The following is a 22,124-nucleotide window of genomic DNA, read 5'->3' as shown; positions in this document are numbered from 1 at the left end:
CAACTGCTCTAATTGTTGTCGTACTTTGACATAAGTTTGAGTCCGAACTCGGTGTTCTTCCATCGTGGATGAATCCTTTGCTTGAACAGGCTCAGAATTCTCTGTCAACCTGGAGTTCTGCTCTGCAGCTTTATTCTTCTTGGTAACATAAGTCCTTCTGCATGTCTTCGTTTCCTTCCCCATCGTCGGCAAGTCCCTTTTAGCCTTGTCTTCCATATTTGAATTGGTCTTATCGTCATCCATTTCAGAATCTGAGCTGATAGCTTGCACCGAGTCCTCCCTCATTATGGCTTTTAGGTAGTGCCATTCCATATCTATTTTCTTAACCCACTCCCGTCCTAGAAGTGGTGGTCCCCCTTCAGGTAATACGTACAAGTTCATTCTTGGGTGTTCTTTACCCCTATCTCTCACCTTGACTCTTATTTTCCCCATGGGGTATACGTTATGCCCCGTGTATGTCTGTAATACGAACTTGGTATTTCTTAAAGGTATGTGAGAGAATAGCCGGTGGTAGTCCCTTCGGTTGATGACTGATAGAGCTGATCCAGTGTCCAGCTCCATCCTTACTTGGACTTCAGCTATTTTTAGTATGACCCAGATGGTTTGTAGATCCGTTTCTTTACCCACATTGTGGATTCTCAGACTACCCAGCTCCTGGTTGTTTGGGTCTGAGTCTGAATTCTGTTCGTCTGAACTCTTCTCAGCCACCTTGTGTACCTTGTTGTACTTTTCTTGTGGTGGCTTCCTTTGATTGTTGGTCTTCTTCCCTGACCGGTATACCTTCGCGATGTGACCCAGTTTGCCACATTTCCTACACTCTTGGTTCTTAAACCAGCATTGATTCTGGTCATGCGTTGTCTTCCCACAACGGTAGCATTTTGTTGTGCTTGAAGTAATTTGGTCCACCCCGAGTGCCGCCGCCTTTAGTTGCATTCCCGCCGTTCCTTTCGCTGCGGCTTCGTGCAATGCAGCTATAAGGACAGCCCTGTCCAGTGTGAGGTCGTTCTCTTCCAGTAGTCGCTTCTGCGTCCCTTCTTTGGACAATCCGCATACGAACTTGTCCCGCAGTGCTTCTGTCAGATTCCCTCCGAACTGGCAGTATTTCGCTAGCCTACGCAGTTCGACCAAGTATTCCGCATTGCTTTCGTCTTTCCTCTGCGTTCTTGCGTAGAATTTGAATCGTTCAGCCAGCATCAACGGTGTGGGGTTCAAGTGGTCCTTCAGCACAGCCACAATCTCTTCGAAGGTCTGATCCGCTGGTTTATCTGGTGCTATTAGATGCTTCAAGAGCCCGTATGTTTTTGCCCCCATCGAGTTTAGCAATGTTATCGCCTTGTCGTCTTCCTCTATTTTGTTGGCTTCGCAATAGATCTCTATGCGTTCCACGTACGTGGCCCAGTCTTCTATTTCAGAATTAAAGTCGTTAATATTCCCTCGCTTAGGCATCTTTCTTCCCTTGGGAGCAGCACCAGTATTTCTTGAAGTATTCTTATTTATTTGTTTATTTCTAAGATGGCGGTTTTCCCGCGAAATCGGCGGTTTCCCGCTCTTTCCTTCTCTCCCCGCCCACTTCAATGGCGGTATGTCAGTTAAGATGGCGGTTTTCCCGCGAAATGGCGGTTTCCCGCTCTTCCTTTCTCTCCCCGCCCACTTCAATGGCGGTTTCCCGTTTCTGTCGTCTCCTCCGCCTAATGGCGGCTTCCCGCGTTTCTTCCTGGTGGAAGGGGTACGCTTTCCCCACAGCGGACAGGTTCAGCCGCTGGGCTGGCTCTCGCGCAGCTCCCCTTACTCGGCTCTGTCTTTTCCTCCCGCCCGCACGGCTCTACCGGCGCTGGGCACACCCCGTTAACGGAGGACAGTTCAGCCGCTGGACTGGCTCTCGCGCAGTCTCTCTCTCCGTACCCGGCTCTGTCGCTCTCTCTCCCGCACGTTCGGTTCTACCGGCCCTGGGTACCCCGTTGGTGGAGAACAGTTCAGCCGCTGGACTGGCTCTTGCACAGTCTCTCTCCCCTTGCTCGGCTCTGTCTCTCCCTCTCCCGCACATTCGGTTCTACCGGCTCTGGGTACCCCGTTGGTGGAGAACAGCTCAGCCGCTGGACTGGCTCTCGCGCAGTCTCTCTCCCCTTGCTCGGCTCTGTCGCTCTCTCTCCCACCCGCACGGTTCCTGTTCGCCTCCCAGCCCTCTCGCAGACCGGTGTTTCCCTCCCCGGCTGCAGCTGGGTTTCTCTTCCCGCGCCTACTCCCAGTCTCAGCGCTTCTTGGCTGCGGTCGCTGCCCGGCTTTTCCCGCCGATCGAGGTCTGACTGTCTCATGACGCCGTTGGACCCGACTTTCTGACTGGCTCCGTTCCCCCTCGACCGTGGTCGAGTGCACAGCCCTTATCCTCCGGATATTCTCTACACCTTCCCCTACTCACAGTCTCCGCGGCCGCCTTGTTTCCTGCTGATCGGCTCACTCCGCACCGTGGTAGAAGGGTAGTCAGTGCCTGTTGCTGATGGAAGCTTTTGTTGCTAAAGTCTTCCTCCTTCCTCCTGCTGCAGCCTCGTGTTTTCTTTCAGCAGCACGACGAGGGCGGTTGCCTCTCTTCGACGCTCTTCGTTGCTTTGGTAGTCTTGCCGCAGGGTACGATCGGACTCGTCGCCACTGTAAAGTCTGTGGGTTGTACGGTTAATAACGACACAGACTTCAGGAGTAACAAACAAACAGGTCTTTACTATTCGAAGGTCAGGGCGAATCTGCCCCAGCAATCCTGCCACAACACTTATATACTGGTGTGGTCACTATCGGTATTACAGTATACAGAAGCCAAACAAATAGTGCCACACCTAAAGTAGTTCTCTTAAAGGTGAACGGTTACATTCAATAGTTCCCTTAAAGGTAGACGGGTACATACACTACACCCGCCCCCTCCCCGCAACGCCGGCAGTTTTGATCTCAGTAAACTTTCTATTGAGTGGAGGAATGGGGCACTACGTATAAATAGCAAGGTCCGGCATGCTCTGTGAATCAAAATAACAAACACACTATGCTTCCCCACTTCAGTGGGGGATTGACAGGGTAGATGCTGAGAGATTGTTTCCCCTGGCTGGAGTGTCTAGAACTAGGGCGCATAGTCTCAGGATAAGGGGTCGGCCATTTAAGATGAGGAGGAATTTCTTCACTCAGAGGGTTGTGAATCTTTGGAATTCTCTGCCCCAGAGGGCTGTTAATCAAAAATATTTCCAGATGGTCCATGGTGGCTGCCGTAGCCTGCTAGCTCAAGTCTCTTCAGTTAACAGTGATGGGTTTTGGAATCTGCATGAACTCAAGACTCAGGCTTCTCACATGGACGTGGGCCTCTGAAGGAAAACCTTGGTGCACACACTGCAAACATAGAAAATGGTAATGTGCAGGTAAATGTAATCATTTTGTTCGTAAATTTTGAACTTTTTAATGCCTTTATTGTGTTATAAACTTTACTTTTGATGGTTACCAGGAGTGGGAACGGTGGCTGACTTTTCCTCCACACTAACCAAGACATGCTGGCACTAATGGTAGGGCCCCTAATGATGCCTGAGCTGAAATTAGCTGAGTATAGACTGGGGATCAAACCTGGAAGCTTTCTGTTTTTTATGGCTCAGTTGCTCACTGACTTTCCCAGTGGGGTAGCTTGCATGTAGATATTCCTTTAAATGATCATTTTTATTCAAGCAGAACAATGTACAATTTATTTTCAGATTCCCGGTGTGAATAACGTCCAAGCCATTCATTTGCAATATTTGCGCCTGACATATTTTGGGATTTTTTTTTAACCATTTTTCCACGCAAAGGATTTGGAAAAATGAGCTACTTTTCAAATGCTAAGTTTTTAAATGAAAGTCTAATCATAAGTTTAAAAGGCATTAATATGGTAGCTGGTTAAAATGCTAATGAGATAAGCTTTGATGTTGGTTCCCATAGAGTGTAAATAATAAACAACTCATTAGCCTGTTTCATCAAGCGATAAATACTGTACACCTTTTCTTTCTGGCTATGAATAGAGGGAGATAGAGAAGAGGAACATAACACAGACAGTCAGTCAGGTCTTCAAATTGAAATATGTATGGAGAAGCATTGGTCAGTCCCAGAAGTAGTACACAAAAGAGTGCTTTGAAGTATTCTGTTTAAGTCAAATAAGATGACAAAAGAACATAAGAAATAGGAGCAGGAGTAGGCCATACAGCCCCTCGAGCCTGCTCCGCCATTCAATAAGATCATGGCTGATCATCCACCGCAACTCCACTTTCCTGCCCGATCCCCATATCCCTTGATTCCCCTAGAGCCCAAAAATCTATCTATCTCAGCCTTGAATATACTCAGACACAGCATGCACAGCCCTCTGGGGCAAAGAATTCCAAAGATTCACAACCCTCTGAGTGAAGAAATTCCTCCTCATCTTAAATGGCCGACCCCTTATCCTGAGACTATGCGCCCTAGTTCTCGACACTCCAGCCAGGGGAAACAATCTCTCAGCATCTACCCTGTCAATCCCCCACTGATGTGGGGAAGCATAGTGTGTTTGTTATTTTGTATTATTACACAAAGATAAATTATACTGTTTTGAATAATGTTTCCTACATTACAACAGTGACTACACTTCAAAAGTACTTCATTGGCTGTAAAGCACTTTGGGACGTCCTGAGATCATGAGAGATGCTAAATAAATGCAAGTTCTTTCTTTCTTTCTTTAACTGAATTCAATCATAACTGTCGCTCTGTATGTTCGCGTGCTGTAAAATAAAACAGCTTAACAATTCATATCTGGCCTCCTCTCAGCGAGCGTTTTCTCAGTCTGCCTTCACAGAGATTGAAGCAGCACATGTGAAAGACGTGAAGATCCAGTTCTGGTCACAGGGATACTATTGTTACACCCCTGGGTTATGCGATTGTATAGTTAGATATTGAACAGTGCAGGCACTCCCCTAAAAATAAGATTGCTTACGGGAGTGACAGAATATCTAAGGGAAGACCCTAAACTTGTAACAATGCCAGTAAAAATGGATCTGAATTATTAAAACGGGGATGTTTGTGGCATGTTCCAAATCAATGCAAAATCACTGAAAACTGCAATGGCAAAAAAAAAACAGCAGCATGGAAACAAAAATATATTGGCATTGCACCGTCTCAGTAGATAGAGCTCATTATCATGGTCTTGGTTTCTTTAGTAATGCAATCACTTGATATATCTTTACAAGGTTAAACCACTCTTGAGATGCAGGTTCAAGGGCTTTGCAACTTGGGGAGTTTGACATTAGGCCAAATCCAAAGGTGCAAACCCTGTCTGGGCCTGTGCCTGCATTCTTGGAATAGTGAGTTTAAGCATTATTTTATTTCAGGAAAGAATGTTTACACAAGGTGAAATTTAAAACATAATTAAAATCCAGAAACGTTGGTTCATTTGAAGCTGGGTCCTGTTCTGGAAAGCAAAAGACTCTTTTACCAGGAAAATAAATATTACACTTGCTGGACTCTTGATAATTGCGATGCCCAGCGTGAAATGGAGCCATTTAATGCTCCAGGTTCAATCCCCAGTCTGTGCTGAGTTAGCTGATTTTAGCAGGATAGCAGTAGGTGTACAACTAATGGTTTTAGCATCCCTAGGAGAGGCAGATTAAAAATCAGACCGGATCCGCATTCCTGAGCACTATCAAGTAATTCCGGCTGGTATGTGGATAGCAAATGAGGACAGGATTAAGCTCAATCCTAGGAACACACTGCAAGATGGGTGCAGTGCCTGAGGGAAGCTCTCACCTGTAGAACCGTACCCGAAGAGTTCCCAGGGAGTCAATTTTATCTCCCCCCACACCCCATCTCCGCCTCCCCCACCACCTGAGGGATTTATCCACTCCTGTTCCACCTTGATAAGGCTGACTGCTATTTTAAAATGCAGGCAGTGAGGACAACCCTCCACCCCTCCACCGGCAAACCATCGGGGTCCTCTTTAAAAATGCAGGTCGGGCTCCAATTGCATCATTGGGGCCCAATCTGCTATTTCAACCTGAGGCCTGAGTGGGGGAGCAGTGATGGCTTCTCTGCCAGGCCAACCCTGCCTGGAACAGCAGCTAGAAGGGACCCAGTAAGGCAAGTTTTAAAATATTTTTTAGTTTCCTTGTGGGCCAGAAGCAGCAGGAGTGCTCGTCTGGGCCCCACAAGAAAACTGTGGGCCTCCCCACCCCCAACTGGAAATCCCCTCCCACAGCATTTACCCCTTGTGCCAGGGACCGCTCCCTGGGGACGCGGAGTTTCTGCCGACCTTATTGGCAGGGCCTCCCGGCTGGCAGCTGACCAAATGGACAGCCTGGCCGGTGGGTGGGAGCAAGCGCCACCAGCAGGAGACCGCAGCCGAGGACCCTTGGGGGACGGTCCCGGCAATCAGTGTGGGGGAGGATCAGCAATTGGGAAGGGGGGAGACCTATTGATCCCAAGGAGGGGAGGCCTGTGATCCAGAGGAGGGGGAGGCCTGTGATCCAGAGGAGGGGAGCCCTGCGATCCGGAGGAGAGGGGAGGCCTGCGATCCGGAGGAGGGGGAGGCCTGTGATCCGGAGGAGAGGGGAGGCCTGTGATCCGGAGGAGGGGGGAGGCCTGTGATCTGGAGGAGAGGGGAGGCATGTGATCCGGAGGAGGGGGGAGGCCTGTGATCCGGAGGAGAGGGGAGGCCTGTGATCTGGAGGAGGGGGAGGCCTGCGATCCGGAGGAGGGGGAGCCCTGCGATCTGGAGGAGAGGGGAGGCCTGTGATCCGGAGGAGGGGGAGCCCTGCGATCCGGAGGAGAGGGGAGGCCTGCGATCTGGAGGAGGGGGAGCCCTGCGATCCGGAGGAGGGGGGAGGCCTGCGATCCGGAGGAGGGGGAGGCCTGTGATCCGGAGGAGAGGGGAGGCCTGTGATCCGGAGGAGGGGGGAGGCCTGTGATCCGGAGGAGGGGGGAGGCATGTGATCCGGAGGAGGGGGGAGGCCTGTGATCCGGAGGAGAGGGGAGGCCTGTGATCCGGAGGAGGGGGAGGCCTGTGATCCGGAGGAGGGGGAGCCCTGCGATCCGGAGGAGAGGGGAGGCCTGTGATCCGGAGGAGGGAGAGCCCTGCGATCCGGAGGAGAGGGGAGGCCTGCGATCCGGAGGAGGGGGAGCCCTGCGATCCGGAGGAGGGGGGAGGCCTGCGATCCAGAGGAGGGGGAGCCCTGTGATCCGGAGGAGAGGGGAGGCCTGTGATCCGGAGGAGGGGGAGCCCTGCGATCCGGAGGAGAGGGGAGGCCTGTGATCCGGAGGAGAGGGGAGGCCTGTGATCCGGAGGAGGGGGAGCCCTGCGATCCGGAGGAGAGGGGAGGCCTGTGATCCGGAGGAGGGGGAGCCCTGCGATCCGGAGGAGAGGGGAGGCCTGTGATCCGGAGGAGGGGGAGGCCTGTGATCCGGAGGAGGGGTAGGCCTGTGATCTGGAGGAGGGGGAGGCCTGTGATCCGGAGGAGGGGGAGGCCTGTGATCCAGAGGAGGGGGAGGCCTGTGATCCGGAGGAGGGGGAGGCCTGCGATCCGGAGGAGAGGGGAGCCCTGTGATCCGGAGGAGGGGGAGGCCTGTGATCCGGAGGAGGGGGAGAGGAGGCTGGAGACTGGTGCTGGGAGAGGCCGAAGTCTTTGTTGAGGGGCTGGGGGTAGCACACTGGCGGGATGCTTGGATGCTTCGATATCTGCCGCAGCAGAAATGGCAGCGGGCGCGTGCGCGGTGTGTTGGGGTCAAGTTACATGCATTTTACATTTTAAACCCTGACCCTCACCCACCCATCGGGGGAGGTTAGATCAAGGTCATTCTTTTCCAGGGCCTTAAAACTGTTGCACTCATTCCGTTCCTCTTTATGATTAGGAAACTGAATCTTGGAGTCCTCTAATCACTACTTCCTGATTTCCCTCATCTTTTACTCTTTACAACCTTGAGCACTTTGAGCCCTAGTTTCTCAATCATTTTTATGTCATATATTTATGGCTACCACCTTTCCCTGAATCCAGAACTGAAGAGAGTGAGTGATAAGCATAGGGCAGGTGGTTGGGGCCATGGCTTGCATTGTGATGTTTGCTTGGCAGCTGAAGAAAGCTCATTGAATACTTCAGTAACATTAATACTTCCTCATTATGAAACACAGCAGCAATGGGAAAAATGGATGTTACTTGAAAAAGCAGACTTTGAATGTTTGGATTACATCATTGGAATTTGTAGACGGCACACTGAAAAATCAACTGCCTGGTTTGAAAGTGGGCAAGTGGGAAACAACAGGGTACAATTGAGGACAACTGTAATGGGAACAAGTACTTTGTGAAAGCAGTCTTGGCTACATGTTTACAAGAATTTCAGTTGATATATATTTAGCACAAGTTGTGCCTTAGTTCATAGAAACATAGAAACATAGAAGATAGGAGCAGGAGTAGGCCATTCGGCCCCTCGAGCCTGCTCTGCCATTCAATGCGATCATGGCGGATCATCCAAATTCAGTGCCCTGTCCCTGCCTTCTCCCCATATCCCTTGATCCCTTTAGCCTCAAGAAATATATCCAACTCTTTCTTGAATATATTTAATGAACTAGCCTCCACCGCCCTCTGTGGCAGAGAATTCCACAGGTTCACCACTCTCTGGGTGAAGAAATTCCTCCTCATTTCAGTCCTAAATGGCTTACCCCTTATCCTTAGACTGTGACCCCTGGTTCTGGACTCCCCGGCCATCAGGAACATCCTTCCTGCATCTAGTCTGTCTAGTCCTGTTAGAATTTTATAAGTTTCAATTTGTTCAGTCAGCAGTCTAACCCGGCTAATTACCAACATATCAGCCTCCTCCCAATCATCAGCAAATTGATGGAAGAAACCAATAGCACTATAATGTAGCACCTACACACTAATAATCTGCTCACCTATGATCAGTTTGGGTTCTGCCCGAACCTCTTGGCTACAGATCTCATCACTTGATATGGATATGGATGCAGGAGCTGATAAGTGGAGAGGTGAGAGTTATTGCCCTCGACATCGAGGCAGCATTCAACTGAGTAGAGTACCAAAGAGCCCCTAACAAACCTGAGGTCAAAGAGGTTTGAGCAAAACCTTCCAGTGGCTGGAGCCAGTCCTGATACATAGGAAGATGCATGTGGTTGTCGGAGGCCAATCATCACAGTCCCAGTGCATCACTACTGAAGTTCCTCAGGCAACATCTTCCTTATCTTCAGCTTTTCCTCAATGACCTTCCCTCTCCCCAGGCCTCCGGATCACAGGCCTGAGGAAGGAAGGAGGAAGGATGTTCTTGCCATGGAGGGAGTGCAGCGAAGATTCACCAGACTGATACCTGGGATGGCAGGAATGACGTACGAGGAGAGATTGGGTCGATTAGGCTTATATTCACTAGAGTTTAGAAGAATGAGAGGGGATCTCATTGAAACTTATAAAATTCTAACAGGACTAGACAGACTAGATACAGGAAGGCTGTTCCCGATGGCGGGGAGTCCAGAACCAGGGGTCACAGTCTAAGGATAAGGGGTAAGCCATTTAGGACTGAGATGAGGAGGAATTTCTTCACCCAGAGAGTGGTGAACCTGTGGAATTCTCTACCACAGAAGACAGTTGAGGCCAATTCATTAAATATATTGAAGAAGGAGTTAGATATATTTCTTAAGGCTAAGGGGATCAAGGGATATGGGGAGAAAGCAGGGACAGGGTACTGAATTTGGATGATCAGCCATGATTGCATTGAATGGCGGAACAGGCTCGAGGGGCTGAATGGCCTACTCCTGCTTCTATCTTCTATGTTTCTATGTTTTCCCCGCTTCCCGATTGCCGATCCACCCCCCTTTCCAATTGTCATAATGTCAGGAGTGGAATTTTTTGTTGACAATTCCACAGTGTTCAGCACCATTCACAACTCTTCCAATAATGCAACAGCCCAAACCAGCCTACAGCCGGACCTGGACAACATCCAGGATTGACATGTTGCAGCTAACATTCACATTACTTAAATACCGGACAGCAATCTTCTTCAACAAGAAAAGGTCCATCTGCCCCCCACCTGACATTCAATGGCACCACCATTGCCAAGTCCCCCACTGTCAACATCCTGGGTGTCGCCATTGAAAAGAAATTTAACTGGGTCAGCCACATCAACACCATAGCTACAAGTGCAGAGCAAAAGCTAGGTGCTCTGCAACAAGTGGCTCACTTCCTGGCTCCTTAATGCCTCTCCGCTATCTACCAGGCGCAAGTCAAGAGTATGCTGGAATACTCACTGCTCACCTGGATGGTACAGCCACTATTACACGCAAGAAGCTTTATACCAATCAGGAGAAAGCACTCCATTCACTTGGTTGGCTGCCCTGCCACTGAACTCCATACCCACCGAGCACACTGAGAATGCAGTATGTACTATCTACAGGATGCACTGGTGCAATTCGCCAAGCTTAGTCTGACTACCTCCCAGCCCCACAACCTCTGCCAGTGAGAAGAGCAAAACAAACAAGATCATCATTCCCTACAAGTTCCCCCCCAAGTCATATACCACCCTGACTTGGACATGTATGCCTGGAATGTCGGCAGGGGCTCTGCTGATTTCCTGCCGTAACTTTAGTGGAAATCCTGGAGGAACAGTGTAATCTCCTGCTGAGAGATCAGGAGAATCCTTCTGGAAATTCTACCCCATACCGTCAGCCCTTCATTATCACTGAGTCAAAATCCTGAAATTTCCTACCTAACACCAATGTGGGAATACCATCAACACAAGGAACTGTAGCCGTTCAAGGGGAAGGCCCACCACCACCTCCTCAGGGTAACTAGGGGTCGGCAATAAATGCCCCCATCCCAGGGTCGTCCACATCCAAAGAACAAATTAATAATATAATCGCCATAACCTGGTAATTGCAAGTCTAAATGCCGATCATGCTTTTGCCCAGCCCCATTACCTTTAACTGGGATTCTAGTATAAACTGCCTGAGGCAGTGCCTTGCTCTGTGATTTTTTTTGTTAACTTAGGTGCAGATGAGAAACAGGGACATAAAAAACATATCCAGTATATTCTGGATATAAGGGTTTGAGTCGAGGGAATGAGTAGGATAACAGAGAATTGATTCCAGTAGAATTGTTTATTCTTGTGAATAGTAAAAGCTTCAGGCGTATGTATACGTGACTTGACACTGGTGTTGGTCCCAAAAGTCTGCAGTTTATCACTACCTCTTATTATGTCCGTGTATAATTGAGACACGGACTGCAGGAGTTGATTATAACAAGTCTTTACTGAATGGAGACAACCTGGAAACTGAAACTACAGAAGCCTGCTAGGGCCTTTTATACAGGGGTGGTCACTGCCGGTACTGCAGTCTGAGACCAGTTATTCCCTTAAAGGGACATACACAACACCTCTGTGCATGTTTTGTGATTGTGATATGAGACAATCTTCCTACAAATGTTAGCTGGCAATATGTTGGCGACTCCTTATATTATGGTACATGCTATAAGGATGCTTACTGAATGCATGAGGGTTCGGAGAAGTGACTGAGGTTCAGTGCCCTCTTCCATTCTAATAAACCATGTCGGGTCCAGCAAATTCAATGCCAGATTTTATTTTTAAAGAAGCATCATCCTGGTGAAAAAATATATTCCCTAACCCATTTCTTTTTGGGCAGCATCGGTAAGAGCAACCCGAATGTTGAAGATGACTATTGAATTCAGGCTTTTCCCTGATACTTTTCTCATTTTCATAGCTAGACTGTAGTCTCTGGAACAGACTGAATTCCTTCGGCACCAGGGTCTGTGGGGGGGTTTAAGTCCGTGCGGACTTCTGGCAGGAAACTGCTCTGGCAAGTTCATTCCCCCATCTGCCAGTGGCAGCAGGAGGCCTTCACAGTTTAACCCCCAGCCTCCTTTAAATGCTTTTGGTGCAGAAAGGGCATGAAGAGGGCGCAGAGTGGCTGCCGACTGCTGAAGTTTGGCCAGTCCCTGGCCACACACCAGCTTCCAGGGGTTTTGGGAGGTTCTCGAGGGAGGAGGGGTGGGGATTGTCTGGGGTGAAGGAGCCCACAGCGTTCCTTGTGGGAGTCTGGAAAAGCACTCCTACACCTCCGGGCCACACAAACAAACTTTTCTGACTTACGTTTTGGGTCTCTTTGTCCTTCCCAACAGCTGCCAATCTGCTTTTATCTGGCGGGAAAGCCATGGCAGCTTCCCTGCTCCGGCCCGGGTTAAAATGCAATTGGGATCCTATTGACGCAATAGGACACCAATTTGCATAAATTCTTGTGGCTCCCTGCCTGCTGTAGGTGGCATCTTTGTCTTTATTCTCTATTGCGTACGTGTAAGCCTGCCCGGATTTAAAAATTAACCCCAAATTGCAGGAAATTCCTTACTAGAGAATACAGGTGTACAACATTATGACAGGTTTGGATAGGCTAGTCGGGGAAAGGCTGTTCCCACTAGTTGATCGTACAAGGACTAGGGGACACAGATTTAAGGTTGTGGGCAAGAGATACAGGGGGGACGTGAGGAACAACTTTTTTACGCAGCGAGTGGCGAGGACCCGGAACTCGCTGCCGACGGAAGTGGTGGAAGCGGAGACACTCAATGTTTTCAAGGGGAGACTGGATAGGCACTTGAGGGAAATAAACCGAATGGCCTCCTTCTGTGCCATTATGACTCTATGACAAGGAGTCCTGGACTCCTCAAAAGGCTAATAACACACCACTAATGCATACTACAGTACTTGGTCAGAATTATTTACCAATTATCCCATGGGAGTAATTTCAACCTATCCCACCAGTTGGTAAACTGACAGGATTGGGTAGAACACTGGTTCCTGCCCGATTGTACTCTCCATTGACGTCACTAGAGAGCAATATCAGGCGAGGTGTAAAACCGGCATTGGGTTAAAGTGACCCCCGGTGAGTTGGGTTAAAATGACCCCTATGCGTATGTTGAAGAAAAAGACATAGCAAGATACTAATTCAGTGCAATAACCCATCTTGCATAATATGTGAAACTGGTCCGGCTGTTTAAAAACAAGAAAATACTTGTAACGTGAGGGTAGATCTCACCTGTCAGAAGCACCCTTTGAGAAATGCAACCCCCCGACTTTCCATCCATTAACTTCAATGGATAGGAAAGGATGGTTTCTGCACAAGCAATATCCCAATCTGCACTCCTGACGGGTAAGGCTTCAAGTCGGGAGTACGCAATCGGAAAATCTAACTTCTAGTCTCACACAAGAACACAAGAACATAAGAAATAGGAGCAGGAGTCGGCCATTTGGCCCTTTGAACCTGCTCCACCATTCAACAAGATCATGGCTGATCTTCTACCTCAACTCCACCTTCCCGCACTATCCCCATATCCCTTAATTCCCTTAGTTCCCAAAACTTTATCGACCCCTGTCTTGAATATACTCAATGACTGAGCTCTCTGAGGTAGAGAATTCCAAAGATTCACAACCCTTTGAGTGAAGAAATTTCTCCTCATCTCAGTCCTGAATGGCCTACCCCATACTCTGTGACTGTGACCCCTGTGTTCTAGATTCCCCAGCCAGGGGAAACATTTTCCCAGCATTAACCCTGTTAAGCCCCTTAAGAATTTTATGTTTCAATTAGATCAGCTCTCATTCTTCTAAACTCTAGGGAATATAGGCCTAGTCTACTCAATCTCTCCTCATAGGGCAATCTCCTCATCCCAGGAACCAGCCTAGTGAACCTTCATTGCACTCCCTCTAAGGCAAGTATGTCTTTCTTTAGGTAAGGAGACCAGAACTGTACACGGTACACCAGGTGTGGCCTCACCAATGCCCTGTATAATTGTAGTAAGACTTCTTTACTCTCACAATCTAATCGCTTTGTAACAAAAGCTAACATACCATTTGCTTTCTTAATTGCTTGCTGTACCTGCATGTTAACTTTCTGTGATTCGTGTACAAGTACATCCAGGTCGCTTGAATGCAAACATTTACCAGTCTCTCACCATTCAAAAACATATTCTGCTTTTGTTTTTTACCGTACCAAAGTGGATAACTTCACACTTCCCTGTAGTGTATGTACCTTGAAGAAGGAACTATATTCTGCATCCCTGTATACTGCAGTACCAGTAGTGGCCACCCCTGTATATAAGCCTGTGTAGTAACTTTGTATAGTAGTTCCAGTTTTGTCTCCATTCAGTAAACACCTGTTATAACCAACTTCTGCAGTCCGTGTCTCAATTACACACGGACGTTACATTGGCGACGAACAGATCCGAACTTACCTACAGTTCTGCACCACCTCACGGGGATCCATCCCTGAAGTGAAGTTGTTAGAGGTCGAGGCCAGAAGGAAGAAATCCAAAAAGAAAAAAACCCAGAAGAAACGGGCGTCGACCGTGGGCAACCGCCCTCTGATTCATCGAATTCGAAGATTTGCAGGAGAGGCTGTCGAGAGCTGGGCTTGGTTATCCAGTCTATGGTGTTCCAGCTAATCAGGCTGGTGGCAGGTAGTACACTGATCCTTCCTGGGCTGCGGCGGGCTAGAGCTCGATCGGGTGGCTTTTCAACGGGGCTGAGCAGCGTTGTCGGGAAGAGGAGAGAGAGAGGCCGATAGCTTTTGCGTCACGCTCGTTAACTGCAGCCGAGCGTAACTACGCCCAGATTGACAGAGAGGCCCTCAGCCTGGTGTGGGGGGGTGAAGAAGTTCAATCACTACCTGCACGGACAGAAATTTACTCTACTAACTGATCATCAACCTCTTGTCTCCATTTTCAACCCTAAGAAGGGCGTCCCGATAATGACAGCACAACGGCTACAGAGGTGGTCCCTTTTCCTAGGGGCACACCAATATGACATCGAGTACAAAGGAACTAAACAGCATGGGAATGCTGATGGATTGTCGCGCCTACCGTTGCCGACGGTGGAAGAAGCACCTGCAGTGGATCCTGTGGAGATATTCCACTTGACCATAGTCGAATGTCTACCTGTGACGAATGCAAACATAGAAAAGGAAACACAAAATCACCCGACACTCTCCAGGGTCTATGATTTAACGGTGAAGGGATGGCCAGCACATGGCGAACCACTGTTGCCAGCATTCTCGCCGAGAAGAGAACAGCTGTCTGTGTGCCGAGGAACCTTGATGTGTGGATCCAGAGTAGTAATTCCACCCAAATTGAAGGATAGAGTGCTCAATGAGCTTCATGAGGGTCATCTGGGTGGGGTAAAAATGAAGAACTTAGCCAGAGCGTTTGTGTGGTGGCCGGGAATCGATAGAGACATGGAAGAGATGACCAAGAGCTGTACAGGATGCCAGAAGGTCCAAAACGCCCCACCACAAGCCCCTCTACATCCATGGGAGTGGCCCTCATCTCCATGGCAAAGGGTACACATTGATTTTGCTGGTCCATTTATGGACTCGATGTTTTTAATTGCGGTGGATGCACATTCAAAGTGGCCAGAGGTAATAAAAATGTCCTCAACCACCACAGAAAAAACTATCACAGTCTTACGAACCATATTCGCCAGAAATGGGCTGCCTGAACAGATTTGCTCCAACAATGGACCACAGTTTGTGTCTGAAGAGTTCCGGAGGTTCTTAAAGAACAATGGTGTTAAGCATTACACATCCGCCCCATATCATCCAGCCACCAATGGATTGGCTGAGAGGTTCGTTCAAACATTCAAGAAGGCTATCAAGGCAATGTGTAATGAAGACATACCCCTACAACACAAGGTGGATAACTTCTTGTTTGCCTACCGGAATGCGACACATGCGGTTACCAACCAAACTCCAGCCATGATGTTCTTCAATCGAAGACTAAGATGCTGCTTGGATTTGGTTAAGCCAAACATCAGAAGAGATGTGGAGAACAGGCAGTTTCAGAATATGAATGAAAGGCCAACCAGGAGTTTCAAGATAGGTCAACCAGTTTTGGCCCGGGACTACAGCACAGAGAAATGGCAGCCAGGAACGATCTGCACACGGCAAGGACCTCTAATGTATACCGTGGACGTTGGAGAGAGCATTGTAAGACGCCATGCTGACCAGATTCTAGAGTCACTGGAAAACATCAAATCTACACCACGATCCTATACACCTGGTGATGAAACTGAAGTACCAATTGCATCTACCTCAGAATCGGTGATATTGGAAGCAGACGAACCAAACAACAACGTTGATCCCGAATCAACTTTGCCAGAAGAACCTGATACCCCAAAGAGGCGTTATCCAGACAGAATCAGGAAGCCTCCTCAAAGACTGAATTTATAATTGATTAACTTCAGCTAATGTATATAGCAACTGTAATTGTAAATATGTTATTTAATTATTAATCGAATGTTATGTACTGTTTAGCTAAAAGGGGAGGAAGTGTAGTGTATGTACCTTGAAGAAGGAACTATATTCTGCAGCCCCTGTATACTGCAGTACCAGTAGTGACCACCCCTGTATATAAGCCTGTGAAGTAACTTTGTATAGTAGTTCCAGTTTTGTCTCCATTCAGTAAACACCTGTTATAACCAACTTCTGCAGTCCGTGTCTCAATTACACACGGACGTTACATTCCCCACATTGTATTCCATTTGCCATGTTCTTGGCCACTCAGTCAACCTGTCTATATCTCTCTGCAGCCTCTTTGCGTCCTCCTCACAGCTTACTTTCCCACCTAACTTTGTATCATCAGCAAACTTGGATACGTTACACTCAGTCCCTTCATCTAAGTCATTAATATAGATTGCAAATAGCTGAGGCCCAAGCACTGATCCTTGCAGTACCCCACTAGTTACAGCCTGCCAACCTGAAAAAGTTCTGTTTATTCCTACTCTCTATTTTCTGTCCATTAACCAATCCTCAATCCATGCAAATATATTACCCCAATCCCATGAGTCCTCATTTTGTGTAATAACCTCTTGTTTGGCACCTTATCGAATGCTTTTTGAAAATCCAAATATACTACATCCACTGGTTTCCCCTTTTTCAATCTTATAAGTTACATTTTCAAAAAACTTTAACAAATTTGTCAAACATGATTTCCCTTTCATAAAACCATGTTGACTCTGCCTAATCATATTACGATTTTCTAAGTGACTTGTTACCACATCCCTAATAATAGATTCTAGCATTTTGCCTACTACTGATGTCAGGCTAACTGGCCTATAGTTCCACATTTTTTTCTCTTCCTTCTTTCTTAAATAGTGGGTTATGTTTGCTACCTTCCAATCCTTGGGGATTGTTCTAGAATCTAGGGAATTCTGGGATATTAATACTAGTGCATCCATTATCTCTGCAGCTACCTCTTTTAAAATCCTAGGATACAGGTCGTCAGGTCCAGGGGATTTGTCACCACTTAGTCCCATTAATTTATCCAGTACTTTGTCTTTACTTATACTGATTTCTTTAAGTTCCCCATTCTCTCTGGACCCTTGGTTCCCCATTATTTCTGGAATGCTTTTTGTGTCTTCTACCGTGAAGACAGCTACAAGTATTTGTTTAATATCTCTGTCATTTCTTTATTGCCCATTATAATTATAATGGGCCTGTAGCGGTTCGTGTAGATCGCCATTAAATAAGAGAGTTTGACTTTGACGAACTATTAACAAGTTGTTTATTTACAGGAACAGACTAATTACATCAGGTAAGATGGCAGGTAAGATGGCTGACTGTAGGAGCACCGTGGTATAGGTCTTGTCCCAGCGGGGACTCCACGAGGACTGAGTTCGCAGTCCTGTGGGGAGCGTGATGACGTCATCGCGTTTGTGTTGTGACATCATCACATTGTTCGCGTTTCCCGCACTTAGGGCGTCACGTGATGCGCGTTGTTGCGTCGCTGGCCATTGAGGCTGAGGTCGCGAGGCCGGGCTGTGCCGGTGCTTGCCGCGGGAGCGGAAGATCGCGTCACTCCTGTCGGCTGGCCGATGCGGCCGAAGACGCTAGGCCAGGCTGTGCCAGCAGTCGTCCTGGAAGGCCGAGTCGGGCCGGCAGCCAGTGCACGCACATCACGTCGTACGTGACGTGACGTCAGCACGCTAGGGCGCGTCTTAAAGGGGCAATGGCCCCAACAGGTAAGTTAAAAGGGCAACGGCCCCAAAAGGTAAGTTAAACATACAGTAAGGTAAGTTAAAGGGAATTATGTGTCTTTATGTAAGGTACAACCGGTGGTACCGCCACAGGCCCATGTTTACTTTCACTAATCTCTTTCTATTTACAAGCCTATAGAAACGTTTACAATCTGTTTTAATGTCTCTTGCTAATTTATTCTCATAATCTTTTTTCTCTTTCCTTATCAATTTCTTGGTCCTCCTTTGCTGAATTCTAAAATCCTCCCAATCCTCAGGCTTACTACTCTTTTTGGCAACATTATGAGCCTCTTCCTTTGATTTAATATTATCTTTAACTTCTCTTGTTAGCCACGGTTTGACCACTTTTCCTGTGGGATTTTTGTGCCTTAAAGGAATGTATATTTGTTGTAAATTATGTATTAATCCTTGAAATGCTAGCCTTTGCTTGTCTACCATCATATCTTTTATTGTAATTTCCAAATCTACCGTAGCCAACTTGGCCCTCATACCTACATAGTTTGCTTTGTTTAGATTTAAGACCCTAGTTTTGGACTTAAATAAATTACTTTCAAACTCAATATAAAATTCTATCATATTATTGTTACTCTTCCCTAAAGGCCCCTTTACTACAAGGTTATTAATTAATCCTTTCTCATTGCACAATACCAGATCTCAAATAGCCTGTTCCCTAGCTGGTTCAACATACTGATCGAGAAAACTATCTTGTATACATTCTATGAACTCGTTCCCTACACTATTACCGCAAATTTGGTTTGCCCAGTCTATATGTAGATTAAAGCCCCACATGATTACTGTAATACCCTTGTTACATGTGCCTCTAATTTCCTGATTTATACCCTGCCCTACATTACAACTACTATTTGGGGGCCTATAAGCAACTCCCACCAATATTTTCTGCCCCTTGCTGTTTCTGAGCTGCACCCAAACTGATTCTACTTCTTGATTTTCGGAGCTAAGATCCTTTCTCTCTACTGTCTTTATCCCATTTTTTATTATCAGGGCTACCCCTCCTCCTTTTCCAGTTTGCCTATCTTTTCTAAAAGTTAAGTATCCTGGAATATTGAGTTCCCAGCCTTGGCCACTTTGTAACCATGTCTCCATAATGGCTATTAGATCAAACCTATTAATTTCTATCTGCGCTATTAATTAGATATAGTGCCTTTAGCTTTGACTTTTTTCTATTTTTCCCTGATGCCCCCTCAGTCATTGATGCCCTTTTACCTTTGTTGCTCTCTTTGTCCCTTCCTGGCCCACGCTGCTTATTGTTACCCAAAACTCTGCTCTGCTCTAGAGCCCTGACATTTCTCTCGCTGCTTTTAAATTTACTCTTTCCTGAATCCTCCCACGCACCAGTTTCGGCACACCACCTGCACTGCCATCCCTATATGACCTTGTTTTATTTAATTAAATATTGTATTTAAGTAACTTAGTTTACAGTTTTGTTTCTTGACTACTTATTTGATCTAGATTAAGTTATGGGTAAATGAAATTAAATATCTTCCTGTAACACAAAGCACTGCTTTTAAATTTACCCTTTCCTGAATCCTCCCTCCCCACCTTTCATTAGTTTAAAGCCCAGTCTACTGCCCTAGTTATCCAATTCACCAGGAAACTGGTTCCAGCCCTGTTTTTGATGAATTTTCTCGAGTTCTTTGAGGATATAACAAATAGGGTGGATAAAGGGGAACCAGTAGATGTACTGTATTTGGATTTCCAGAAGGCATTCGATAAGGTGCCACATAAAAGGTTACTGCAGAAGATAAGAGCGCATGGGGTTGGGGGTAATATATTGACATGGAAAGGGGATTGGCTAACTAACAGAAAACAGAGACTTGGGATAAATGGGTCATTTTCCGGTTGGCAATCAGTAACTAGTGGGGTGCCACAGGGATCAGTGCTGGGGCCTCAACTATTTACAATCTATATTAATGACTTGGATAAAGGGACCGAGTAGACTGTAGCCAAATTTGCTGATGATACAAAGATAGGTGGGTTAGCAAGTTGTGAGGAGGACACAAAGGGCTGGATTTTCTTAGCCCCGAGGAGGCTGGTATGGAAGCGGGACTGTTGATAAAGTAGCAGAAAGTGGGGGCGGATGGCAAACCTTTCCTTTTAACTGCCTGTTAACAGGTAGTTAACAGGCAGAAAAAAGGATTAGTCCCATTTTAGCTTTTTAGGTGAAGGCTTTCTGACCTCGGAGAACCCTGCCGGGGTGGAGGAGACATGAAGGAGGTCTGCGGGGGTCGGAGGGGTCTGAAAGTGCAATGTAGAGGTGAGTGATAAGTGTTAAAAAATGTTCACTTACCTTGGTTTCTGCCTGCAGCCTTCATCCGCTCTGGATCGGGAGTCCCGACATCTTCCTTGTCAATTTCACAGAATGGCTGTTGGATCCTCCGAGCCAACAGTCGCCTGAAATCTACAAATTTGAAAGGTTTGATGAGTCCTGAACACAAGGACTCATCAAACTACAGAGAATGTCAGTGTTTGACAGCTTCACAGAGCTGTCAAACACTGACATTTCTTCTTTCAAGAAGTCTTGACAGATTGCACGTCAGATGTTGACGTGCTCTGTCAGTGACTTCCCCCTAATTGGCCTGCTGAGCCCACAGGGTGGGCTTAACAAGGTCAATCAGGGGAAAATCCCACTGGTTGGCCAGAAGATGATGGAGGCGGGACATAGACCCGACAAGCAGCACTCCCGCCTCCAACTCGTCTCCATTGAGAAAATCCAGCCCAAAGAGTCTGCGAAGGGATATAGATAGATTAAGTGAGTGGGCAAACATTTGGCAGATGGAGTATAATGTGAGAAAATGTGAGGTTATCCACTTTGGAAGGAAGAATGAAAAAGCAAATCATTATTTAAATGGAGTGAGAGTACAAGATGCTGCGGTACAAAGGGATCTGGGGGTCCTAGTACATGATACACAAAAAGTTAGCATGCCGGTACAGCAAGTAATTAGAAAGGCTAATGGAATGTTGGCCTTTATTGCAAGGGTATGGAGTATAAAAGTAGGGAAGTTTTGATGCAACTTTACAGGGCGCTGGTGAGACCACACCTGGAGTACTGCGTACAGTTTTGGTCTCCATATTTAAGAAACGATATACTTGCGTTGGAGGCAGTGCAGAGAAGGTTCACTAGGTTGATTCCTGGGATGAAGGTGTTGACGTATGATGAAAGGTTGAGCAGGTTGGGCCTATACTCATTGGAGTTTAGAAGAATGAGAGGTGATCTTATTGAAACATATAGGATTCTGAGGGGGATTGACTGGGTGGATGCTGAGGGGATGTTTCCCTTAGTGGGGGTATCTAGAACTAGGGGGCATAGTTTCAGAATAAGGGGTCGCCCATTTAAGACGGAGATGAGGAGGAATTTCTTCTTTCAGAGGGTTGTGAATCTTTGGAATTCGCTACCCCAGAGAGCTGTGGAGGCGGAGTCATTGAATATATTCAAGGCAGAGCTTGACAGACATTTGAACTACAGGGGAGTCAAGGGGTATGGGGAGAGAGCGGGAAAGTGGTGTTGAGACCAAGATTGGCTCAGCCATGATCTTATTGAATGGCAGAGCAGGCTCGAGGGGCCGATTGGCCGACTCCTGCTCCTGTTTCTTATGTTCTTATGTTCTTTCTTATGTTCACTACAAGTAGTGGAGGTAAAAAACAGCAACTCCTTCCCCCTCTTCTCCAAATTCCCACTCTGTCCAAATTCCCAAATAAAACACTCTGTTTAAGTACACTCCATTTACTACCGCTCTGTGCTGCTGCAGAACTGTTTACTTTTATACTCTAGGAGCCTCACCCAATTTACAAGTTTTGACTCAGCTCCCCTGCTCCCGGTGATTAGCGCCCATTCAAGACAAACACTTACAGCTGACTGACAGTTAACTGCCACTGGCAGGCAGCTTCTGTTAACTACAGTTTTTAAAGTTCTAGGTTAACGTCAAAAGCAACTTATAATTATTCTATATACAAGAGCGGTCTTCACCATGCCTCTAGGAGAAGCCCTTTTACATACTGAGCAGTTCAGTATTTATACTAGTCCAAACACAGGAAGTGACGTATGCACAGGAAGTGAGGTATGC

This window comes from Somniosus microcephalus, chromosome 14 (genome assembly GCF_052327205.1).
Source record: "Somniosus microcephalus isolate GS21.2 chromosome 14, FLI_Smic_1.0, whole genome shotgun sequence".
NCBI lineage: Eukaryota > Metazoa > Chordata > Chondrichthyes > Squaliformes > Somniosidae > Somniosus > Somniosus microcephalus.
The sequence above is the reverse complement of the archived record's forward strand: the minus strand, read 5'-3'. Positions refer to the sequence as shown.